The sequence below is a fragment of the Pinus tabuliformis genome, chromosome 4_1 (genome assembly GCF_031772625.1).
Source record: "Pinus tabuliformis cultivar Carrire ecotype Pingquan chromosome 4_1, CPIR1, whole genome shotgun sequence".
NCBI lineage: Eukaryota > Viridiplantae > Streptophyta > Pinopsida > Pinales > Pinaceae > Pinus > Pinus tabuliformis.
Window position 1 is genome coordinate 574671418 of NC_142303.1, and position 10811 is coordinate 574682228.

Here is a 10811-nt window from a genome sequence, read left to right on the forward strand (position 1 = left end):
GCCTCACAACCAAAAGGCTTTAAAAAAGAGTAGTTTACCTTTTTACCTGTCCATGCTTCCTCTGGAACACCACCATCCAAGGAACTTGAAGGCCCTCTGTTTATTAGATAAACAACAGTATCTACAACATTTGCCCAAAACTGTAAAGGCAATCCTGCATGCAATCTCATGCACCTTGCACGCTCCATGATTGTTCTATTCATCCTTTCTGACACACCATTTTCTTGTGGTGTTCTTGGAACTGTCTTCTCTCTGTGAATTCCTTGCTCTGAATAGTACCTATCAAACTCTTTGCTGCAATATTCACCTCCATTGTCTGATCTAAGACACTTCAATTTCTTTCCTGTCTCAATCTCAACCAAAGATTTCCATTTCTTGAAAGTATCAAATACATCAGATTTATTCTTAATACAATAAATCCAAAGTAACATAATAACGAGAGCCACCAAGAGATGATACCTGAGCAGGTCCCCATACATCTGTATGCACAAGCTCTAATTTTTCATTCTTCTTTTCTTTCCCAACTCTGAGAAATCTGACTCTCTTCTGTTTTCCATAAATGCAATTCTCACAGAAGTCCAAATCAACATTCTTCAAACCTGGCAACAAATTCCTTGAGTGAAGAATCTTCATCCCCTTTTCACTCATGTGTCCGAGCCTATGATGCCATAATGCTGCATCTGCTCCTTTGGAAGTTAAAGCATTAACAGAGTTAGAAATACCATTGCATAAATACAATGTACCAACCTTTTTGCCTTTTGCTATTACCAGGGCTCCTTTGGTGACCTTCCAAGATTTATCTGTGAAAGTTGTCACACAACCCTCACCACCTAACGGCCCTGTTGAAATCAGATTTTTCTTTAGATCTGGAACATGCCTTACCTCCTTTAATAGCCATTGGTTTCCATTCTACTGTTTTACAAGAACCTTACCCATTCCAACGATTTTACAGGGTTTATCATCACCCAGACGAACTTGTCCAAAATCTCCTTGAACATAGTCATGAAAGTATTTCTTATCAGGTGTGGCATGGAATGAAGCCCCTGAATCTACCACCCAGGAATCAGTAATATTTTCAAAAGAAAGAATCAAAGCATCTTGTAACACCTCACCTGTCACATTTGCTTCATGATTGTTTTCTTGCTGTGCATCTCTTTCTTTTCCCTTTCGAGATCTACAGTCTTTCTTTAGGTGTCCTTTCTTTCCACATTTCCAGCACACTATCCCCGATCTGGACTTGGATCTGCCTTTCCTTGATTTACTGCGATATCCTGAGCTCTTTCCTCTTTCCATTTTTCTTCCTCTAGACTCTGCACTCAAAGCATTTCCCGATGTCTCACCAGAGATTTTCCATCACATTTCCTTGCTAAGGATAGCACCGACAACATCATCAAACTTTAAAGTACTAGATCCAGAAACGAAGTTACTAATGGCCATTACCAAACCATTCCAACTTTCTGGTAATGAGCACAAGAATAATAGAGCTCTAACTTCATCATCAAAGTTTACCCCTACAGAACTTAACTGACTTGTAACTGCATTAAAATCATTTAAATGGTTTGCAACAGATCCACCTTCCGACATGTTCATATTAAATAACCGTTTCATAAGAAATACCTTGTTTGAGGCCGAGGGTTTTTCATATAGTTTCGACAGTGTTTGAATCAAACCCTCTGTCGTGGTTTCCTTCGAAATCTTGAAGGCGACTAACGCAGCAAGGCACAACCGTATTGTTCCGAGTGCCTTTCTATCGAGAAGGTTCCATTCTTCATCTGTCATACCCATCGGCATATTTGATTTTCCGCCCAATGGTAGGTATAGATCTTTCTGATACAGATAATCTTCCATCTGCATCTTCCACATCGAGAAGTTTTTGCCGTTAAATTTCTCAACCATAAACTTACCATCTTCCACCATTGCTCCCACTCGAACCAGGAACCCTTCTTTCCTATGAGTTTATCAGCGAAATAGACCTTCGGCTCTAATACCAGTTGTTAGAAATTATATATTACGAAGCAATGGAACACATAAAATATTGCAGAAATATAAACACAGAAAAGGCATAAAACAAGAGAGACATAGATATACGTCGTTCACCCAGTTTGGGCTACGTCCACCCCAAACAGCCAGTCCTTCCTTTCTATTATCCAGCAAAATGAAGAGACACAACCTACAACAAATCCATTATAATATCCTCTGTTTTCTCTCACAGTCTCACCTCTCAGTTTCTCGCTCACAGAATACACATCTGTATCTTAGCCTCAAATACAATACCCTCATACAAAGAGAGGGGTTGACTTCTAGGGAAAAAAACCCTAAACTAATCATAAGTTCTACCGTTAGATCATCTGCCTAATAAACGGCCTAGATTGACTAGAAATTACTATACTTTTACAAGGAAATTTTACATTTGTTTTTAGCTTCGGGGCCCCCGCCAGGGGACTGCTGGCCCCCAGACCCCCCAGCCGAGGAGGATCGGCCCCCCGGACCCCCGCGGGGGGGACAAGTCCCCCCCGCACCCCCCCGCGTGGAGGGGTGTACAAACTTCCTGGGGTATACATCCGGCTGAAACAAAGACCTCTGAACAATCATGCTCCACACACAACACAAGGTTCACATGTGTGACAACAAGAATTCCTAGATGTCTTTCTGAAAAGAATTTTCGGGCTTCCCCTAAAAAGAGAAATTGATTTCAATATAGAGCTAGTTCCAGGAGCTACCCCAGTGTCAAAATTCCCTTATCGAATGAGTATGCCTGAATTAACAGAGCTTAAGATGTAGTTACAAGAGTTGCTAGATAAAGGGTACATTCACCCAAGTGTATCAGCTTGGGGAGCCCCAATGTTGTTTGTGAGAAAGAAAGATGGGACCCTGCACCTATGTATAGATTATAAGCAACTAAATAAATTAACTATTAAAAACAAGTACCTATTTCCAAGAGTCGATGATTTGTTTGATTAATTCAAGGGAGCAACTAAGTTTTCTAAAATTGATTTATGGTCAAAGTATCATCAAATCAAAATAAAAGTGTGATTAATCTGCAAGACAACATTCTAAACCCATTATGGTCATTATAAATTTGTCGTCTTACCGTTCGGGTTTACTAATTCCTTCGCAACTTTCAGGAGTTTAATGAATGGTATTTTCACCCTTACCTAGATAAATTTGTTTTGATTTTTATTGATGACATTGTTATATACTCAAGGAACTTAGAAGAGCATAAGGAGAACCTTTAGATAATGTTGAAAACCTTAAGAGAAAATTAGCATTATGCTAAGCACAACAAATACGACTTTTGTGAGGATCAAATTCAATATTTGGGATGGAACAAGTGAGTGAACACAAGCTATTAAGCGACAGATAAAAACAAATAAACATAAGTACCTTATCATTGTAGGATAGTTACTATGATTTCGAGGAGGGAGGCTCCAAAATGAAGTGAAGGAAAATTTTTGGAGGGTGATTGTAGCTACTACAATAGGAATTTATAATAGGCTTGACCAAATCTAGAAAGAAAAATTATTCTATCATGGTAGTGGTGGATAAGTTGAGAGAAAAAAACTCATTTTATCCCTATCAAATACACTTACAAAATTGTTGAAATTGTAGATATATTTATGAGCGAGATATTTCGGTTGTATGGCATGCCGAAAGTAGTTATTTCTGACCAGGATGTAAAATTTACTTCTGCATTTTGGAAAGCCCTTTTTACTGGGTTAGGCACTCATATTCAATTGAGTACAACATACCATCCACAAATAGATGGGCAGACCGAATGAGTTAATCAAGTCCTAGAAGATATGCTACGAATGTATGTGATGTAATAACCAACCAAATGGGAGGTATACCTTCATTTGGTTGAATTTTTATACAACAAGAATTATCATGAATCTTTGAAAATGAGCCCTTATGAAGTGTTGTAGGGAGAAAGGTGCAGAACACCTACAAATTGGAACAATCCTTAAGACAAGTTAATCCTAGGGCCTGATGTGCTTGTGGAAATGGAACAAATAGTGAAGAAATTTTGATAGAATCTGAAGGTTTCCCAAGATAGGAAAAAAGTATATGTTGATAAAAAAAAAAAAACTTATAAAGAGTTTTAGGTAGGAGAGCATGTACACGTGCGAATTAAACCCAAGAAAAGTAGCTTAAGGTAGGGTGGAAGTGCAAAGTTAGTGGATCAATATTTGTGTGTATGAAGTGTGGGTGTAAATTTATGAATAATGAGAGTAAAGGTGTGTGTTTTTGTACCTTCATCCAGACTCAATTGTATATAAAGAGAGAACTATGATATTTCAAAAATTGTAGGTAAAACGAGTGACTTCAAGTTTTTATGCATTGAATTTCTAGGGGGAACAAAGAATCACACTTGCAATGGGCCCTATCATGGTACTAATGGTACTAGGCATATCAAGTTACAAACATGACTTAAAGGCATGTAACACAAATTATCATTTTGAATGGGCTATATCATGGTACTAGGTGTATCAAGTTACTATTATAAGACAACACAATTATTATGATAATTAACTCTCTTTTTTCAATTCTTTTTCTTAATTATTAGCCATTGTCATAATTTTGATTTGTTGGAAGTAAAATTATTTAAGCTTGCTATTAGTTCATTTTCTTTAGATCAATTTTTTATATAGTTTTGAAAAGTATATATATATATATATATATATATATATATATATATATATATATATATATATATATATAGTCTTGAGGGTTAATTGGTTGAGTCCTGTTATTAAAGTACCACAGTTATTGAGATGTCACTTGTTCAATTCTTTCAGCATTCTCGAGGTCGGGCTCCGTGGTTGAGTCGACAAGAAGTGATCCCTCTGGGCAGATTTGCCTGTTACAAATATTCCATGGATGTAGCAGTTTTTTCTGTTGCAAATATTCCATGGACGTAGCATTCACCGATATCCACAGTTCATCAATTCTTTCTTGCCATTGTTTGAAGAGTATTTTGATGGGATGTAAATTCTTAAATGACCAAGATAATTTGTAAGAGTAAAAGAAACATAAGATAGAAATCATTGAACATGTTTCTTTATGCAAGAATGAAATTTTGATATAACTTGAAATTGCATTAGGGTTAACTTTGTTTCCAGCACTCTCAACCATGTATTGACATATTTGAAAATGGATATAAGCTCTCATTTTTCCTTGCAAATTGTTTGTTCACTCTTTAAAATGTAGTTGGAACCCTTAATGTTCTTACAAGTTTCTTTGTGGCCTTGATAACTTCCACGGATTTGTGGACTATTTTTTATTGAGGGTAATGTAAACAACCAAAATTGAGAGCTAGGGTATCCCACTAGGCATAGAGTAAAGAGTGACATGGTGCTATGTTAAGGCACTCCATGGTATAAGGTCACTGGTTCAAAACTCTGTGGGAAAAAGTGCATACATGCTGAGGGTTGGTGTGGCCCAAGCCATGTGTGATCCCTTAGTAATTTTGATTACTTGGATGCCCCTAGGTTGTGGCTACTCAAGCCATAGGTTAGTCATGCCAGTCACGAAAACTAGCAAACAAAAGTTGAGAGCTATAGTGTACTAAGATTGTCATTGGCAATGTCAAAGCCAATATGGGAATCAATTTAAGCATCATTAATATGGGCATAGCTGATAATGTTGGTGGAAAAGAAAATTTCATTTATAAGGAGTTGTTGATGATTTTCAATTATGGGTGAACACTTTCGTAGTTTGTGTTTTCCTTTCTTTCTTGCTCATGTATTTTGGTATCTACCTTTGTTATTTTACATAACCTATTTTTTTTTATATTGTGGGGTTTAAACATCTTCCATATATGTTTGTAGTAAATTATGAATCAATATTGTCCTTGTTTTATGATATGAGCATTGTTGGATTGTTTATTTCAAAATAAGAGAGAATAGACATTTAAAACGTTCAATAAATTAAAAAATTCCTTACCAAAGAACTAGCTTAAAGTTGTTTATTTTTTTTCATTTGAGTAACTAGAATGCATGATTGAATTAACTAGAATTCAAAGCTTTTAGATCCATCTTTGGTTCCAAGCCCTTATCGCATCATAATATCCTTTGCCCTTATATATTATTATAGGGTCATATTGTTATTGCATAATCAACTTTGTTCAATAAAATTAGGGCATTGTAATTTCTAGCACTCCAAAAATTTATATAGCTTACATTGCATCAAGATCTGTATAAATCTAAACATTAAGTGTGATGTGTAACTCTCAACCTAGCCACTTACCTTTTCATTATGATGCACCCATTGACGCAATAAGCTGAAATATTCAAAATAAAATAAAATTAGTGAAGTGCTTATTCAAAAAGGCCAAAAGTCTTGCTTCTAATACAATTGGACCATCAAAAGTCTTATTTTGGATATAATTGGACAATGGAATTTTACTTTAGTATCTACAACATGTTGGAGGAGTATTTGTTGAGGGTTAAGGAAATATAATGGAATTTTATTTGGGTATCTATAACATGTATTTTAGTAGCATAGATCTATCTTAAGTACGAATCTAAGATGAGCTGAGAGGGGTGAAATTTCTTCAGGTGCAAACATATTTTAGAATGCAAAAAACAATGTGTAACATTTCATTGTCTATTTGTATTTTTGAATGCTATAGAGATTACATAACTTCAACTTGTATGTCCAAAAAATCTTTGTTGGATATGAACAAAAATATATATATACACTAAACTGTAAAATACTAACACCATATGACTTCAAACTTTTTATTTTTAAGTATAGTTCAATATCAATTCATATTAAAATATGATTTTCATAACTCAAATTGGATATTTAATTATATACAATAGTAAAGCATTTTCTTTTAACGTTTTTTTTTTCGTACACATATATATATGAAGTTTCAAATACCATGGGTTGTCAATACTTGGAACCCAATAATGAAGGTTAAAATTTCATATATATATATATATATATATATATATATATATATATATATATATATATATATATATATATATATATATATATATATATATATATATATATATATATATATATAATGTTAAAAAAAATATTTTAATGTTGTGTATAATAAATATCTAATGTGAGTTACTAATAAAATATTTTAATATGAATTAATATTCAAGTATACTTAAAAATATATTAATATTTGTATTCACGCTTCTGTGATCCATAATAAATTAAGCAAAGTCTTTTGGTAGAAATCACATACGAGAAATTTTTGGCACTTTGCTTCACACTCGCTGTAAAATGAAGCTATTTTGTGATTTTTAAGAATTAAAATATATTAATAACAAACAAAATCCATTTTAATGTGTGTTGGTCTATGTTGGTTATAGCCAACATTGCTTTTCTATTTAGAAAATATTTTACTTTTATTTTAAGAGGGACACGTGTCAACTCCAAATTGAGCTCGGGCATACTTACACATAGCCCCTTGTTAGAGGAAGATTTGTTAACGGTTAAGGAAAGATAATGTTAGTTTATTTGGGTTTCTAATGTAAGTTTATTTGGGTTTCTATAACATGTTGGAAGAGGATTGGTTGAGGGGTAGGAAAAAATGATGGAATTTTATTTGGAAAAGATAATGGAATTTTCTTTAGGTTTCTATAACTTATTGGAAGAGGATTTGTTGAGGGGTAAGGAAAGATGATGGAATTTTATTTGGGTTTCTATAACATCTTAGAAGAGGATTTGTTGAGGGGTAAGGAAAGGTGATGGAATTTTATTTGGGTTTCTATAACATGTTCGACGAGGATTTGTTTGGAGTTCAAGAAAGAGGCAAAGGTTTTTCTTCAAACACACTTGGACAATGAAATTTATTGGGGTATCTATCACATGTTGGAAGAGGATTTCTTGAGGGTGAAGAAAAGATAATGGAATTTTATATGGGTTTCTATAAAATTTTGTTGGACACTAATTTGTTGAGAGTTAGTTAAAGAATCCAGAAACCGTAAATGTGACATTTAAAGCACTAATTCTAAAGAAAAATCCTTTGGAATCTTTGGAGGACTATAAACTAATTTCTTAATTACTCAATTTATAAGATCATCACAAATATCCTAACAAATAGCTTGAAGAATGTATTATCATAGTTCATCTTGGAAGAATAATTTGGATTTCTCTTCAACCAAGAAATTCAAAATGTTATAGGGTCATCTTAAGATACTATAGAGTCATCTTAGGAAATGTGAAACTATGTGGTAGGAATGATCCTTAAATGAGATGCTCTATACAATGGAAGTTTCATGAATCTTAGAAAATGACACTTTGTCAAAATCAAGATATTTTCAAATTTGTATATGTAAATGAAAATGACATTTTGTCAAAATCAAAATATTTTCAAATTTATACATGTAAATGCTTAGTGTTTAAATTCCTAATATATATATTTAATGTTAAGCTAAAAATATTTTTTAGAAGACCAATAATAAGATGCTATTTTTTCTTCATTATTCTTTTAATTCAAAATCAACAACTTAATAATAAAAAATTATAATAAAAAATTTCACTTGTATTTTTTAAATATTACGTCTTATTTTTTAATTAATTATAATATTTTAATCTTATTTGTATGGTTTTCACCCTCTCACATAATTGCTTTTTGGGTCTTATTTTTATTTTAGCTAATTTATCTTCTTCCACTTTTATCTTAATATAAAATAAAAATAAAAATTAAAAATCCATTTTTTAACTAAAATTTAATATTAAATACATATCAAATACAACATCTCTATATACGACTTTAAAAGCATAGAGACATACAATACTTTGCTTCACAATGATCATCATTTCTCTCTCTTTTTTATTATCGATTACCATCTGTTTTAATTTGCTTAAGCCTTCATAAGCTAAACCGTTTCTCTTACTACTTATCCATAATAATCTATTTTAAATATGTTCAACTGTTATCTCTGATCAAAGTACAATTTCTTTTAAATTGCTCAGAGATTCCATAAGCCAAACGTTGCAATTTTTGGTAAACTCGAAATTTACAGTGCCATTTGAAGGATGTTCAACAATCAACTCTGAACTTTTCTTAAATCAATTGAAAACGCCCAACACTTTTCTAGTATGATTGTCAACCTATTTCTAACTGCAAAAATATAAATAAAAGCGGAAGAGAAAGCGAAATATGATCCCTCCAAGAATAAAACAGGCCAGTAATTCCATGTAATTTTGTCTCGTTCCTTTCTTTTGATGATCAAAGATGGCAGATGGTCAGTGGAAAGAGAGTGCCAATGGTGAACGTGAAAGGAGGGCGTGAGGTAGGTTAATGAATTAGGGCCAAAAGTGGGCGTAGAAGCCATGCCATCTGAGATCTGCAAGAAGCTTTTTCGCATTTTGCCTGGTGATCTTACCAAATCTGAACCAGTGGTAGTTCCACATGGATGGGTGATTGTAGTGAACCTCCACAAAGAGCTCGTACACAATGAGAGGCATCTCTAGATCGCTAAGCCATCGCCTTAGAATCGGCCACTCGCTTCCCTCGATGTCCATCTTTACAACCACTGTATCAGTCGCTTTCAGTTGCAGCTCTTCTTTCATAAACCTCGTTATATTTATGACATTGCTGGCTTTATCATCTCAGTCTGACACAAAGCTATACTGCAGCTGGATTCGATCCACCATCCACTGTGAAGGTTAGGGAGTGGCTTTTATAGTGAGGGAGGAGGTATTTGTCTATGCCACGTTACTCTCTTCGTCAAAAACAAGCGAGCTCGGCTTTTGCAGGAGCTTGGAATCGACTTCGAAGGCGTGAATCTCGATGAAATCGAAGGGGCACATGGGAAGAAACTAGGCTAGGCTGGTGCTGAATGCATTAGCACCTAGATCCAGTAGAACCCGTCACTATCTGTGATGGAGATTGATCGCCTTGGAACGCAGAAGCCACGGCAAGATGTGCGTTTTGTACTCCACATCTTTGGAAAATCGGAGGGTGAAACCTTTGCGAAAATTGTTGCGATAGTCGAGCTTCTCAATGAGATGACCTTTTCCAGGGCAGGCATCAACCTCCTATCCACTTCATCTGCTGCCATGGATTCTCAACCTGATCTTCATCTTTTTCCAAGAATCCTTCTCTCGTCCCGCACAACTCGTTGTTGTTTCTGGCCATGGCTTCCCATTCATTATGCTTAAACACTTGCGCAGTGAAGCCTTGGCGTTTGCAAGCCACAGAAACGCCAAACTCAATGCCAAGAAAGCCAAATCTATGCATGTGGTTCACATAAATATCAAGAAAAATATATGTGGACAGTATGAGGACCAAGGCATAGAGCAGCCACAGATGAATCGTTTTGCTTTTTCTTGTGCCCTCTGTGTCTGAGAATGAGAACAAGAATGAGAAAAGCAGATACATTGCAAATTTTCACAATGAATGGAGATAAATTCAAATTTCAAATCGATCCACTGTTCCGCATCCATCCAATTCGTCTGACATTGGAGGCCCTACAGGTCGTGTCAGTGTTTTCCGGTGGAGGCTGGAGTCCTTCCCCGGCCAGAGAGTTGTCCCGTTACATGCCCATGCATGTATGGTGAAATTGCTAGGCAATTGTTGGCCGACTTGAGGTCCCATCATAGTACTCTTAAAACACATTGAATACCCAAATAGCATAGCAAATATTTCTTGCCATGCCTCTCCCTATCAAGGCATGCCAAAATCTATTGATAATGAGAGCCCATTAGAAAGAAGGCCGACCTCACATTAGGTTAAACGTCGTGGTGAGGGAAATATATTTATTTTTCTTTAACATTTTTTTTAGCGCCAATAACATTTGTATAAATGTTGTAGGTTTTTAAAATTTTTAATTTAA

The 10811-nt window shown here is 34.8% G+C and overlaps 1 pseudogene; it reads right to left on the bottom strand.

Moving 5' to 3' along the window:
- Positions 1-9254: 9254 nt before the first annotated feature.
- Positions 9255-10357, bottom strand: LOC149177215 (uncharacterized; annotated as a pseudogene).
- Between the last annotated feature and the right edge of the window lie 454 nt (positions 10358-10811).